The sequence below is a fragment of the Aulonocara stuartgranti genome, assembly GCF_965226115.1.
Source record: "Aulonocara stuartgranti genome assembly, chromosome: 4".
NCBI lineage: Eukaryota > Metazoa > Chordata > Actinopteri > Cichliformes > Cichlidae > Aulonocara > Aulonocara stuartgranti.
This window is the reverse complement of record NC_138942.1, coordinates 38,983,219-38,999,457: the sequence shown is the minus strand read 5'-3', so window position 1 is coordinate 38,999,457 and position 16,239 is coordinate 38,983,219.

Here is a 16,239-nt window from a genome sequence, read left to right as displayed (position 1 = left end):
GTGGGACTCTCCCCAGCCTCAGGCTCAGGTTGAAGAGGTGCTACATCACCCCACACAGTTGGTCTGCGCAGGACCTGAAGACCCTCGAGCTGATGCCATCTGGGCCCGCTGCCTTCTTGCCATTAATCCTCCTCCGTTCCCTCCTAACCTGGGTGGTTGAGAGAGACAGGCTGGAGCCTTGCCAGACTTCACCAACGTTGTTTTGCTGGAGCTGGTTCTCCATCTTCTGCCTGTAGCTCTCCTTCCCATTCCTTATCAGTCCCCTCAGCTCTCTCTGCACCCTTTTCTTTTCACCTCTTTGTCTTTGGATTTGAAGGCCCTCCTCTTCTTCTTGAGAACAGCTTTAATTTCTGGGGTAATCCAAGGTTTGTTGTTGGAGAAACACCGTACAGTTCTGGTAGGTACGGTGTTATCCACACAGAAATTAATATAGTCAGTAATGCATGTAGTAAGGCTGTCGATGTCCTCACCGTGGTCATCACAAATCACCTCCCACACAGTCGACTCAAAACAATCCTTAAGAGCCTCCTCGCTCTCCTCTGACCATCTCTGCACTGTGCGGGTGGCTGGTGGCTCCCTGCGCACTAAGGGCTCATACACAGGGACAAGGTGCACCAGGTTGTGGTCAGATCTGCCCAGGGGAGGGAGAGGTGATGAACTGTATGCCTCTTCTGCATTGGCATACAGTAAGTCCAGTGTTTTATTGTCTCTGGTTGGGCAGGTCACATACTGGGTGAAGCTGGGCAGTGTGGAGTCCAATGAGGCATGATTAAAGTCCCCTGATATTACGAGAAGGGCTCTCGGAGATTGTGTTTGCAGTCTGCTGACCACAGAGTGGAGAGTGTCACAGGCTGCATCCGCGTTGGCTGAGGGGGGGGGGACATACGCTGTTATCGCGATAACATGCAAGGATTCCCAGGGCAGGTAGTACGGACGCATGCTAACGGCTAACAGCTCAATGTCTCTGCAGAGTTGTTCTTTCACAGTGATGTGCCCGGGGTTACACCATCTGTCATTCACAAACACTGCCAGTCCCCCTCCTTTCGTCTTACCGCTGTCTCTCGTCCTGTCCGCTCGCAACATCTGGAATCCCGGTAGTGTCACGCTTGTGTCCGGAGTTAGGGGTGTTAGCCACGACTCCATTAGCATTAGCAACATGATGCTACATTGCCAGTACTCCCTCTGTGACCAGGTTAGCGACGTGAGCTCATCCATCTTATTGGGCAAAGATCTTACGTTTCCAATAATTACAGAGGGAAGAGATGGTCGATAACGTCTCCTTCTCGGGCGACAGCGCTCCTTCCCAGCACGACACCCCCGTCTTTTCTTCCTCAGCTCACTGGGAATGTCGAGTCTGTCTGCCGGCAGCACCGCTGCGGGACGCAGCGCTGGCAGCTGATCCCTACTGTAAACAAAGGATCCCTGCTCTGGTTCACCAGACACGGGTGAATAAAGTAGAAAAAAACTAAGAAAAATGACCAGAACTAGCACAAAACGGTAGAACATGGTTGCAGAGTCTAATTACTAATACGTTAGTTCTGAAAATTACGGGAAGGAAAAAGATGAGAAAGAAAGAAACTCAGAATGAGCAGAGCTGCTGTAACAGGCTGCTGCACACGGGGGCGCCGGAAGTAGTTCAATCAGCCTCCGCTCAGCGTAGTTTAAATCTCATCTGTCGTTTTTCCCTTCCAGACGTCTTCATGCAATCCACAGAGTCTAAACTCGGAGGAGGTCCTGCCCTAACTCTAACTTAGACACTGCTGTGTGCAGGTGGAGCTAAAAGCTAACTAAGCTAACCTAGCTCAGGCTCACCGCTGTATTTCCCTCTATAGAAGGTCACTGGGAATCCAGAAGCAAAGTCGGTCATCATCACGTCCGTATTTTATGGTAGGTGCCTCCGTTTGGTCTGGTGCAGTCCACAGTGTTGAGGATCATGTGATCTGCAATCAAAACAACATTTTATATTATAATCAGACTTATTTTCACAGCATCAGTAATGATATGATTCAAAATGACATCTTTGTAATCAACAATGATGCAGTGAGACAGTAAGACTTTGACTTCATTATGGTAATCATATGTTTTTAATATGTTTGAATATGTTTGTTGTAATTCCTCTTAAACAAATGACAGAGGCGCTGACTTACATTTTGCCAAACACCAAAGGGAAGGACTTTAATGTTTGCTTTCCTTCAGATACCCGTCACAGCAGAGATAACCAGATGTGAATGACATTGGATCTCATTTATTTCCTCTGTAATTTAAGGGGAACATTCAGCTCCACTTCATTACTAACCAAAACACTGGTGTCAGCCACATATATGGAGACTTTGAGTGTGGGATAGCTATAAAGGAAACAGAACAAGGCAGTGCCCTGCACCAGGGACGTGCAGAGAGGTTTAAAGGGGCGGGTGCTCAAAGTTAAAAAGGGGCACATTGAACCATGCTGAATAACAACAACACACATTCATCAAGAATCTAATATGGGAAGGGCAGGGCTGTGTTGATCTGAGACTGTAGACATTAAAAAGTCCACAGGAGAGATGGTAGCTGATTAAACAAGTGTCATGAGATAATAACAAAATGCAAAGATTGGTGACAGCGCTTGGAACCATAAGGCAACGAAAAACTGTGAGAAATAATTTAGGCTCTGCCTGTGAATGACTCTTTGCTTCTCTTCTTCCTTCCTTCCCATCATTTCATATATCACTCTCCACTTGCTGTCTATCTGAGAACAAGGCACAACTTGCTATTGCAATAAACTATATAATTATCCACACCTAACAACTCCTGCACTTAATCTATAATAAAATGATGACAGAAAAATGTTATAGCCCTGCCTTTAGTAGCCTCATACAGCTCCTACTGTTTCCTCCTCATGTCCTTACCAGCCATGTCTGCACAATGTTATATCATGAGTAATATTTTTTTAAATCCAGCTAAATAAAACACACACATGCACACACAGTGACATTTTAGACCTTCTTCAGAATACTGTATATACTATGGGCATCCTTACATTATTATTTATTACTAGAGCTACAATAATAAAGCAATGAGGAGGGGGAAGTAATAAATATGAAATAATGTATTTATGATGATTCCATTTGTTTCACTATCCACTCTGTGCAGGGCAAAGCTTATTACATGTTTAAACTGTAGAGATACAATCATTTTACTGCTGTAAAATCCAAATTTTGTCTTATTTAAAATATAAATCTAATATAATCTGCTTCTTAATGTATGTTCTTTAAAATACAGCGTGTGTTTTTTAATATATTATAATTATAATAATTATTATGTGGACATGCATATTAGATCGTTTTTTAGTGAAATATAATCCCTCCAGAAAGGCAGGAAATGCCCAGAAACTTACTTTAAAACTAAATATGTTCCCTAAAACGGTGACAGAGCTACAGACCCATGACAGCCTTACACAGGTAGCCAGCAGCTATGACCAGCACTACTTGTGCAGTTAATAAAAGGACAGGTAATGTGTGTCACGCTGTTGCACACACAGCACGCTCGTTTGTTTCAGTTCGTCAGTTGCAACAAGACAGCTTACCAACGTGTACGTAATAAGTTAATACTCCTGTGTGCTACACACTACAGTGTGCGCTGTACACCTACTTACTGGGTTTGTCGCATCAGTCTGTGTCTCTGAGTTAATGTGTGTTTCTCCTACAGCTCCGGACCGCAAAAAATGCGCGTGCTCTTTGTGAGCTCGTTCCCGGCTCGTAACCAGCGCGTTCTGCCGTCAAGGGCGATCATTGGTTAAATGTGATCATGTGACTGATGCAAGCCAGATCCTTTTATTTAGCAAAACTATGATTAATAGTTAAATATTATTGTTGAGGGGCACAGACAGGACTCCGCACGCACACACACATAAAAAATAAATAAATAAATAAATAAAAAAAATTTAAAAGTTGCCTCAACAAAAGGGCACTTTGGGCACTCATCAGGAAAGGGGCGGGTGCTCAAGCCCCTCTAGCCCCCCCCTCTGCACGTCCCTGCCCTGCACTGTAAATAGAAACAGCCTTCATTACTGGAAACTGTTCTTTTCGTAGATTTTGGATTTGTAGTTTCAAACCAGTGAGAATAAAACGATTTAAAGTTCCAAAACATGTTTTTGTTTCTCCCAAGAGCCAATTAGCTAATAATATTCTTTGACATGTACAGTCATCAAGCCAAAGTATACACTATGTGTTAGGTATTTTAGTACCATGGGAGCATTTACTGGATATTGTTTTATAGTGACATTATGCAGGAAAACTCTGTCATTCAATAAGGCCCCTTTGTTTTAGTTATTTTTCTCTTTGACCCAAGAATTGATGTGTGAGAATCACAGGCTGGTACAAGGTTGAAATACCACAGAGATCACTCCCTCAGCTACATTAGTTTCTTAATCTTTTAGGAGACGCCTGTTGAGGCCAAATGGTTTGTTTCAGATTTCACTAATGAAAGAACTCTTCGTTTTGTGCCTTGAAAATATGTCGCTGAGATAATCACAATTGTAGCTGAACTGATACACTACACAAAGGATGCTTCTTCACCCAAGGGCAGGAAGACGCTGCCTTATCTTGGTCTGTACTGGTTTAAACTGATAATCTGCTGTCTCATGAATTTTACCCTCTATATAAACTGTTGTACTTGTGAATAAAGTTGAGTCACTTTGGGAAGACAATCTAAAGCAGTCTCTGTTTTCTTGTTCTCCCAAGCTGCTCCCGAGCTGCTCGTACTAACACGCTGAATGGCATGCTTGAATATTACTTGAGAATATATTTGACTGTGTTACAGACTAAGGGACATTCTCTGCTGATAGGTGAAGGTACATTCTCTGCTGATAGACGTCCACGCCTCGGAGGAAGCCGATCCACGGAGTAGGCCCTGGAAACAGTTTCCTTCAATTTTGGTGTCAGAAGTGGGATCCTGACGAAGGTAGGCACTCGTCTTTTATTTTATAAGACTGTGTTATGCCTTTCTCAGTGATCCACATAGAAACGGGATACGCTGACGAGGCCTTCTTCAGTGGCCCACATAGTAACAAGTGGGATACACTGAGGAGCCTTCTTTAGTGGCCCACATAGAAACACAGGAAGTTGCCTGTTGTTTTGTAAATAAAAGCAGAAAGGACACAGGAAGTTGCCTGCTGTCATAAACTAAGAAGTTGCTCACCAGCAGAAAGGACACAGGAAGTTGCCTGGGGTCATAAAACGAGAAGTTGCTCGTTAAAAAGTGAGAAGTTGCTCACTAAAAAGATAAAATTGCTAGCAAAAAAATCAAGTAACCTCAGGTGTGCCACAGCAAAAATAAAAACTAACTTAAATCCTTCAAAGCGTCTAAACCCCTCTGGAAATCACTGACCATGGGTCAGAATAATTCAAAGACCTTAGACGGGTCCGATAAAAAATCAAAATTAACTGTAAAACCGAAAAAAATAAAATATAAAATCACAAATAGCGGCTCAGTACGACTCCCACTTCCAGTTACGTTTAACCCACGCTCGCGAATCAATGAAGACTTCCATGATTACGTATCCAGAACATGCGGAAGTGCTTACGTGACTGATTTCGTCTCGAACTTAAGAACTATAACTTTAATGCATCCTAATGTATTTCCGGAGCCCTATCCCGAACGATTATCGCCAGAAAACAGGTCAGTAGAAATGTTAAATACTATTTGTGATAAGGAAAGTAGGCTGATTAAAAAGTCCTGTAAAAAATATATGATAGAATGTCGTGATGTGACCAATCGCATGCTACCACTATGGAAAAAAGGACCCGAGCCAGACGTAAATGCTTTAAATCAAGCCAGTGTAGGCTCTAGTAAATCCACTGCAGAAAAAACTAGCCTTATATGCCCATCCGTTCAACCTACGGCTCCGCCGCCTTATGATGAAAAAACAGAATTAATAGCTGCTGCGGCGGCTGCACGTCACCAGCGCGTATATCCTGATATAACAGCAAAATCCCAAAGGAGTGAGGAAGGCACTGAAATGACACCTAAATCAGAAGAAGATGACTGGTTTAACCTAGATCAAAGACAGGAACGAGAATACACTGAACGAGAAAGAGAGTTACAGGAACATAAAAAGCAAACAAAACAGTTAATGACAGAGTGTGAGGAAATCATGAAAGATCCTTTAACTGAACGTACGGAAGCTGAACTGCAGCAAGCCGTTTCCGTCATAGATAATCATGTTCAGCGCCACACTAGAGTAGCGAATGGTTTGACTGTGCCAAAAGCAATAACTAACACCAGAAATTTAATAAGGAACTACTTAAAGCAGAAAAAAGAGGAAAAAACTCAAGAGGGCCCCCACAAAAACACCCGTTATAAAGAAAAGCAGGGATCACAATTTAATGACGTCAGCACCTCCCTCCCGTTCATGATAATAGGGGACATGTGTTGCATTCAACCCCCTAAAATTTCAGAGTTAGCAGCAACCATTAAAGAACTTCCCGATCCTCTACAAAATCCTACAGCCTTTGTTTCTGCATTACAGAGAAGTACCAGATACCACCACTTGGGTGGGCCTGACTATAGATATATATTATGTCAACGAATTCCAGGTGTGACTGAATCTCAGCTTATTGAAGAAGTAGAGGAACTAGACCCTAAAAATGACCAAGCAGCCAACACCACCTCGTTTTTGTGGATAAACGATGACAAAATCACAGCCTTTTTTCAAAATCTAAAGAAATTTCTGCTCACAATGTCTAGAGATAAAATTGATTTAAATGCAGTAACCATGTGTAAGCAAAAGCCAGATGAATCCATTCTAGTGTTTATGAAACGTTTCACACACTGCTGGACTAATGAGGCATGCATGCCTGAAGGAGGAAATGATCAGATTTTCATAACAACATTCTTAAACAATATTCATCCAGAATGTTCACAACTATTGAAGCTGACTGCCACTGATAATCTCTATGACATGAAAATAAAGAACTTTATCACACTTGTCAAAACAAAAGCTGGTGCAGATCTTTTCCCCAACAGCACGAAGGCTAAAACTGTTAAGATGATGTTGAATTTTGATGTTGAAGGCTCAGAGGAAAGTGAAAAAATGATGTATGCAGGGGCCCCGTCCCCTCAACAAGCGCAGCAGGGAGATTTTAGAAGGAGAGATAGGAGTGGAGACGTATGTTTTTATTGTGGACAAATAGGACACTGGAGGAGGGAATGCAAATCAGCAGCACATAGGTCTCAACCACAAAACACAGGACCAGCTCCTGCCACTAGGCGTCAGCAGAGCTCTTACAGACAAGGTAACTGGCAACGCAGACAGGAATCACATCAAAATAATGGCCCCTTTGCACTTAGGCAGCAACCTTATAATCCACATTTTAATCCCCACCCATATGATAACGAAAGACTGGACCAACCATAGGGAGGCCCAGGTGATGATGAGGGACAGTGTGAAGCACTACACACGATGCTGCATTTGCAATTGTCCCGTAACACAGAAAGCTTGCCCATGTTAGATATAGAGATAGGTGAAAAGACTTATTCCTTTTTAGTTGACAGTGGAGCCACTAAAAGTTCACTGTCTGGAAAATTCTATAGTGGGCCTGTTTCCTCTGTGTGCATCAACACCATGGGAATAAACGGAACTCTAGTGCAATGCCCCAAAACTCATTCTCTAAAAACACGCTGGGGCCCAAAACCAGACGAAATTACATATCATCCATTCATAATTATTCCAAACTCGCCTGTGAATCTATTAGGCAGAGATTTAATGGCAAAAATGAACTTGTGTATTTCATTTAACACAAAGGGTGAAATGTTTGCAGATACTGATAACAGCTATGTTTTCTCTGCCCTATGCACCGACACCATGGAGAAGGAACAGCCTCTGTGTCAGCTGGACGCCTCAGCGGAGAATGAACTCAATATCCATCTGACTGGTATCCCACGTCACACTCTGTGTCAAAAACATGTGCAAACACCGTTACCAGGTAGCCCCATGCCTGGAAGCCACATATTTGTTTCTCTCACACTGTTCAACAACATGATAACTGCTCACACCAGTGAAGGCCAAACAGTGGTTTTGTCACATAACTCGGACATAGGCTATGACATTACTGCACCATGTCGACACATAGATCTAACCTACCCCATACACTGTACTATCTCTGCTGTCACATTGCCAGCTGAATATCAAAACATGACATTATGGTCAAGAGGTGAGAATGATGTAGGATTTATTGACTGTACACCTTATCATGCTCAGCTGAAAAACAACAAGCCGGTATATGTCAAGCAATATCCCATTTCCGCTGAAAAAGCCGCAGCCTTAGACATCATCATAGGAGATTTATTGACAGCTGGAGTAATAAAGCCCACAGTATCTCCATATAACACTCCTGTCAATCCTGTGCCAAAGCCTAACAAACCTGGCGTATGGCGTTTCACACAAGACTTAAGGCAAGTTAATGCAGTCATTATGCCTCTGCCACCTATTGTCCCAGATGTTCCCAGCATACTGACATCTATTCCAGCAACAGCTACACATTTTACTGTGGTGGATTTGTGCTCCGCCTTTTTCTCAGTACCTGTGCATGAAGACACACAGCCGATATTTGCTTTTACACATAGAGATAAGCAGTACACATGGACTCGCTTACCCCAAGGCATGGTAGACAGCCCTGCGGCTTTCTCAATGGTGGTACGTGCTACCCTGGACGGCTTCACTCCTCCAGAGGGCTGTACTCTGATCCAGTATGTAGATGATCTCCTCCTCTGTGCTGAAAGTGAAAAACTATGTCAAACTGCCACACACATGCTACTCCAGCACCTCCAACAGACTGGCCACAAAGCATCAGCAAAGAAAATGCAGTACTGTCAGACTTCTGTTCAATATTTGGGATTTACACTGTCTCACGGACAACGTTCTATGACTACAGACAGGGTCAAAGCTGTGACCTCTGTCCCTAAGCCCACTACACAGAAGGAAATGCTGTCCTTCCTAGGCATGGTGAACTATTGCAGACAGTGGATACCAGACTGTTCTTTTCATGACCACATTCTGCGTGAATGCTGCAAAAAAGACAAGCCTCCTCGAATACTGTGGTCCACAGAAATGACTGCCTCTTTCAATGCATTACAGGGAGCGCTGACCTCCGCCCCTTGTTTGGGTCTGCCTGACTACCACTTACCGTTCCACCTGTACGTCACAGAGAACGGCACAACCTGTGCAGGTGTATTGGCCCAAGAGCATGGCTGTGGCTACCGTCCAGTAGCCTTCTACTCAAAGGTGCTGCCAGCAGTAGTTCAGGGGATGCCGGCCTGCCTGAGAGCAGTAGCAGCTTGCTCTATCATGATAAGGGACTGCGAGAAGCTCACACTCTCACATGACACTATTCTACACACCAATCACCAGGTCACGACCATTCTAGCAAACATAACTACACAACACATGACCGCACAACGTCGCTCAGGTTATGAAGCTACACTGACTTCAACAGCAAATCTCACTATAAAAGCAAGCAGCACACCCAATTCGCCAGCACACTTACTCATTCGTATGCTGTGTTCCTCTGACCGACAGGATGGTTCAGACGACCCTGACGATCATGATTGTATGACACGTATACAGGAATCCACAGCACCACGCCCAGACTTAGAGCAGACACCAATCCCAGACTCAGTCATTGTTTATGTGGACGGGTCCTGTTCAAAACCAAATGACAACTTATTTCTTTGTGGCTATTCGGTGGTGACATTGCCTGACATCATACTAGAGGCTCACTCATTACCATTTCACTCAGCACAAAAAGCAGAGCTCATGGCTTTAATACGCGCCTGTGAGCTCCATGTGGATAAGCGGGTAACAATTTACACTGATAGCCGTTATGCATTCGGTGTGGTGCATGACTTTGGCACATTGTGGAGACAAAGAGGATTTAGATCTGCTGATGGAAAATCGATCGCTAATTCTGACCTTGTTCAAAGACTTTTGCAGGCTATACAGCTGCCATCGGCAATTGCAGTTGTTAAAACGAAGGGGCACAGCACGGCTGACACAGACGAAGCAGTGGGAAATGCTCTTGCAGACGTAACCGCGAAAGCAGCTGCTGCCTCACAGCAACCACCCAGAAAGGAAGTATTATCTTTGCCTTTACAGCTGCCACTTGTCACGCTCCCAGACTATTTAGAAACAAATGTTGACCTAAAATTCATACAAGAGCAAGCCTCTGCCTTAGATTACACTTACTGGGAAAGTAATGATTGTACCTTAGATAACAGAGACGGCTTATACAAAAACCTTGAGGGTTTGATTGCCCTCCCATCTTCACTACTGCCAATCCTTGTCCGCCATTTTCACGGTGTGAGTCATGTCGGACAAAGAGGGGTAATAGGAGCAATAAAATCAAGATTTGTAATCGAGAAAACATCACACGCAGTAAAACGCATATTAGCAACCTGTCTAACATGTGCACGAACTAATGTAGGAAAACCAAAAGCAAAACATCAGCATTTACCACAACCAGATTTCCCATTTCATACATTACAAATTGATTTTACACACATGCCAGCACAAGGAAGCATCAAGTACTTACTGGTAATAGTGGACCAATTTAGTAAATGGGTAGAAGCTTACCCAACATCAAAAGAAACTGCAGAAGTAGTCTGTCAAAAGTTGTGCAATGAAATAATACCCAGATTTGGAATACCTCACCAAATTAACAGTGATAGAGGACCTTCATTTACATCAGAAGTAATTCAAAAGTGTGCTAAAACTCTAGCAATAGACTGGAAATATCATGTGCCATACCATCCTCAGAGTTCAGGAGTTGTAGAAAGAATGAATAGGACCATAAAAAACCGCCTGACTAAAGCAATGATAGAAACAGGAATGACCTGGATCAAATTACTTCCTCAAATCCTCTGTGAGATTAGAATGACTCCATCCGCAGCAACCAAATTATCTCCATTTGAAATAATCATGGGAAGACCGTTTCCAACACCATGGTCAGCCTCCAGAGGGGCACCGCTATTGGAAGGGGACATAGACACTGCATTGTCTGACTATGTTCATAACCTGGTAGGAACACTGAATAATAACTATCAGAAAGTTTGTCTCTCTCAGCCTCTCCCTTCCATAGATCCAACCCATCCGTGGAAACCAGGAGATGCGGTATTGGTAAAGTTGCTAAAACCAAGGGCACTCGGGGAGGCCGCGTGTTCCAGCCCCCAGACTGTACTTGCAGTGACGAGAACCAGCATCCTAACAGACGGACAACCTCAGTGGATTCATGCCAGCAGGGTTAAGACCAGCCCCACCAAACCACCTAAGGCGTCGGATCAAGTAGATGACGTCTCCGGCGAGCCAGCGCCCGGATTCAATACACCTACAGATGACGACTCAGGCGAGCCAGCGCCCGGATTCAATACACCTACACACACACAATCACTGATTAACACACAACGCCGGAAAGAGCCAAGACTCAGAAAGCCCTTTGATCCCCCACCTGAACAACAACAAGGTACTCGAACATCCAGCAGGAACAGAAAGCCTAGAGTACCACACAATGTCTAACCTGATAAAGATAGACTCGTTTCATCCTGATAATGGAGAAAATGAAATGCCCATTGTCATCACACGACGCTTATACGGTGTCTCTCGAACCTGGGACCAGGCCAGGAGACGACTAAAGAACTGTTTTTTTTATATATTTAGGTTATTAATCATATCTACTGCATTAACCTTAGGATTTTTATTTACTATTTCGTATTGTAAAGTGCAACCCTGTTCACATTTCTGCAAAGCCACATTTTCAATGATAACCCATATAGCTACTAGTACAGCTACTTCAATGTATTTGCAATTAGCACAAATTGATCCTGAGGATGTGCCAGATGTTACCAATGATGTTCCTGATGTGTATATTGAACATTAGGTTGTGAACTATTACATTTTATGATTTGCTTTTTATATTATGTTATTACATTTGTGATTTTTCCTTTCTATTTGAGTTATTATTTTTAAAAATAATAAAAGAGGGGAACTGTTAGGTATTTTAGTACCATGGGAGCATTTACTGGATATTGTTTTATAGTGACATTATGCAGGAAAACTCTGTCATTCAATAAGGCCCCTTTGTTTTAGTTATTTTTCTCTTTGACCCAAGAATTGATGTGTGAGAATCACAGGCTGGTACAAGGTTGAAATACCACAGAGATCACTCCCTCAGCTACATTAGTTTCTTAATCTTTTAGGAGACGCCTGTTGAGGCCAAATGGTTTGTTTCAGATTTCACTAATGAAAGAACTCTTCGTTTTGTGCCTTGAAAATATGTCGCTGAGATAATCACAATTGTAGCTGAACTGATACACTACACAAAGGATGCTTCTTCACCCAAGGGCAGGAAGACGCTGCCTTATCTTGGTCTGTACTGGTTTAAACTGATAATCTGCTGTCTCATGAATTTTACCCTCTATATAAACTGTTGTACTTGTGAATAAAGTTGAGTCACTTTGGGAAGACAATCTAAAGCAGTCTCTGTTTTCTTGTTCTCCCAAGCTGCTCCCGAGCTGCTCGTACTAACACGCTGAATGGCATGCTTGAATATTACTTGAGAATATATTTGACTGTGTTACAGACTAAGGGACATTCTCTGCTGATAGGTGAAGGTACATTCTCTGCTGATAGACGTCCACGCCTCGGAGGAAGCCGATCCACGGAGTAGGCCCTGGAAACAGTTTCCTTCACTATGAATTCTAAGATTTTACATATGAGGACATCATATAGAAAGTAACCTGGACTTATGACATCTTGAACTCAAACATATGGCACTGTGTTATTATTTATTTAACAACAAAGAAACAAAAATACAGTGTAGAAAAAAACTAAATACACACCATTAGTCAATAGCTTCTAGAAACACTTTATAATATGGTTTGTGGTTAAATTTGGCTCCAATAGAATAAGGGAATACCAAGTTAAATATTTATATGAAACTAAAAATAATTATTCTTTAAGTCAATTTCACTCGTGTGTAAATAGTTTGAAGTACAGTGTCAGTAATTTTTGGTGGAAAAACTTTTTGTCCATCTTATATGGTAAGTAGACTGTAAGTATTGACTGGGGCACAAATGCAGAGTGCTCTACATGACTTTGTAGTGATTTATAATTAATTACAATCGATTCATAATGAAAGGATGTAAAAGTTGTTTTCCAGCCTTTAATTTAAGAATGTTATAGCTTGTCTTTACTGTGACTGTGTGCAGCATGGGTTATTTTCCTTTGTTGATGTTGATTGCAGCTGGTCATGGTTTAAATATTGGAATGTATGTGAGCCATAAGAAATCAATCAAATGCTGTGTGATCCAGATGAACAGCTGAAGCAAGAACAGTCTGTAGATACTGTGCTGTGTTTGCTCTCAGTCACTGAGCTGCTTCAAATAAAATCAGCAGTAATATGTAATGTATATTTTTATGTATACAGTGGTCCCTCACTTTAACGCACTTACCTTTCGTGGATTTCTTTTCTCCTGTCCAGTACAGAATGTGTTCAGCTTGTCAAATGTACATAAATCTTCGATCCCCAGCAGGGTGACTCTGAGGTTGGTTTTATTCTATAATATTGGACTTATTTTTCTACCAAGGTTTGAACTTTGTGTTTAAACAAGAGAGAAAAGTGTGAAAACGTTCATGTCTGTCTGAGAAAAGTGTATAAAGTGTGTAGTGAGGGATTTTACAGCCTTCAAACATCTATAATAATTGTAAAAAATAAAGCTGGCTACTTCGCAGATTTCACCTATCGCGGGTTATTTTTAGAACGTAACTCCTGCGATTAACGAGGAACTGCTGTATTTAACAACATCAGCAGAGCTTGCCTGAGGTGGTTTGAGTGCATATGGCTGATGTAGATGAGATCTGCAGCACAAAGTGTGTCTGCTGGAGGCTCATGGAGAAGCCACCAGCCCCTGGCAAACGCGGGACCCTTCAACCAGGGGTCGAACATGAACCTTCTCTCACCAAGTTGTAGCTCCATGCAGGCGTGGCTGAAGCATGTCACCTGACAGGAAGCTCAAAGAACATTTACATTTGGGGGACCACTGATGGACTCTTAGTTCATTCAGTATGGAGAAAATGTGAGATTATTATTATTATTAGTTAGATAATTGAAGTTTGAGATCATTGTGATAAACAGTTCTTTAAGAGTAACACAATCCACAGTATTGTCTGAAAACTGTGCTTAAATATTTGTTATTTAAAGTGTAAAATCAAAACAGGTCCTTTCACTTCTCCTTCCTGGAGCTCCAGAGGCTCTCGAGGATCAGCCATCCAGGGGTCAACAGGGCTCAGCTCCACCAACTGAAGCCCCCCATCATCCAACATTTCTACCTCTGCAAGTGCCATAAGAAGCTTGGGTGTAGGATTTAAGTGGCATTAATATTATTCTCATGATCGTATCCTCCACACATTAAATATGCTCATTCACACTGCTTGACATAGTTTTATACTGTAGTGGGTTTTTGGCACAGGGAGAACACACAACATAGACTGGACTACAGCACCTTGTCATGTTCCATGTTTCTTATAACCTTGTTATATCCATCCATCCAGTCACTTCTGCTTATCCTTATCAGGGTCGTGGGGGGTGGAGCCTATCCAGGCTGTGTTAGGGCGAGAGGCGGGGTCCACCCTGGACAGGTGGCCAGTCTGTGGCAGGGCTGACACGTAGACACAGACAACCATTCACACTCACTCCCACATTCACAGCTGTGTGCAAGTTTCCAATGAAGCTAACAACACTAAAGTATTATATTATTGATCTAAATCACTGTTTAATATGACTTATTCAATCAAACAACACATTTAAAGGGATTCAAATAATGACTGCTGCTGATGTGCTTGTGACCCATACAAATGTAGGATTTTTAGATTGAACAGTTCCAGTCATGGAAATTGTCTGTTGGAAGGATCTGTTTGACATTGCTTTCTTGTTTTGGTTTGCTCTCTTGGTTAGAGTTCTTCACACATGTCCAAATTATTCTTCTAATTGTGTGGACATAAACGGATGTGACATCACTTTCTCTTTGTTTTTGATGCAGTGTTTTATCAAATTAGAGCTGCATGAAAAACAATGAATCTGTCACGGACCTGGTTCCGGGGACTCGGGGTCCGTGAACAGTGTGGACCATTATTATTATTGTTATTGTTATTATTATTGTTATTATTGTATTGGATGTATGTTTGCTGCACTGTGCTCTTGTGTTCCATGCTGGTGTGTGTGTAGGTGTGGGTGTCTGCGGGTGTGGCTGAAGGACGAAGGACAGCCACCTGCAGGCCTGATGGGCGTGGCCCTGCCGGCTGCCGGTCACACCTAGGTTCTCACACACCTGCTTCTGATCAGGCTCGTCGAGGGAGCTACTTAACAGAGCGATGGAGCTTCCTCCGGCGCAGGATCGTTGAGTTAGACTCCATGTCAGTGTTTAAAGTGTGGTTCAGTGTATGCCTGCTGGAGTTGGTGCCATAACGGCTGTGTCTGTTGTTTTTCCTCAGGAGGACAGCGGAACACAGGACTGCAAGACACACGGGGTGTGCGAAGGCACAGGGGCAGAGAGCACGAAATACCAGCACTTAGGAGAAGACACGTCACGGGAGTCGAGGGAGCACTTTGGAGATTTATTGTGTGGTGTACATTTACCTCACTGTAAATAAACCCACTGCTCATTCCACTAAGTCCAGCGTTTGGGTCCTTTTCTCCAACATCCCCCACGGTCTGCCACCCAGACCGTGACAGAATCAGCTTGGTCTAAGGAGCTTGTGTAGCGCTGGAACCCAGTCACGGTGTGTTTCATCCATTCCATAGGCTGGTTTGCTGCAATAATGCCAAATAATTAGCAACTTTATAAATAGAAGGTAGTTCTGCAAAATCACTCATTAGGATGTTTGTTCTAATTTGCTATGACCTCAGAGCGCATCGAAAATAAAACTATTAGGCTATAAAGAGTGATATGAACATATTTAGAACTTACCGGAATGAAAATGTCTGGAGCACCAACAGATATCTGGAGATGGAAGAGAACTGGATATCAGCTCATTTCACAGCTGATATCCAGGCTAGACGCCTTCGTTTGGTAACATTGATACACGAGCTGCCTCATGTTGCTTCCAGGTTAGGAAAGAATGAAAAGATAAACCATTTTCAACCTTGTCTAAGGAGCTTGGAAAGAAAAGCGTCTGGACCTCTCTAAGTTGCTTGAAGACGTTTCACCTCT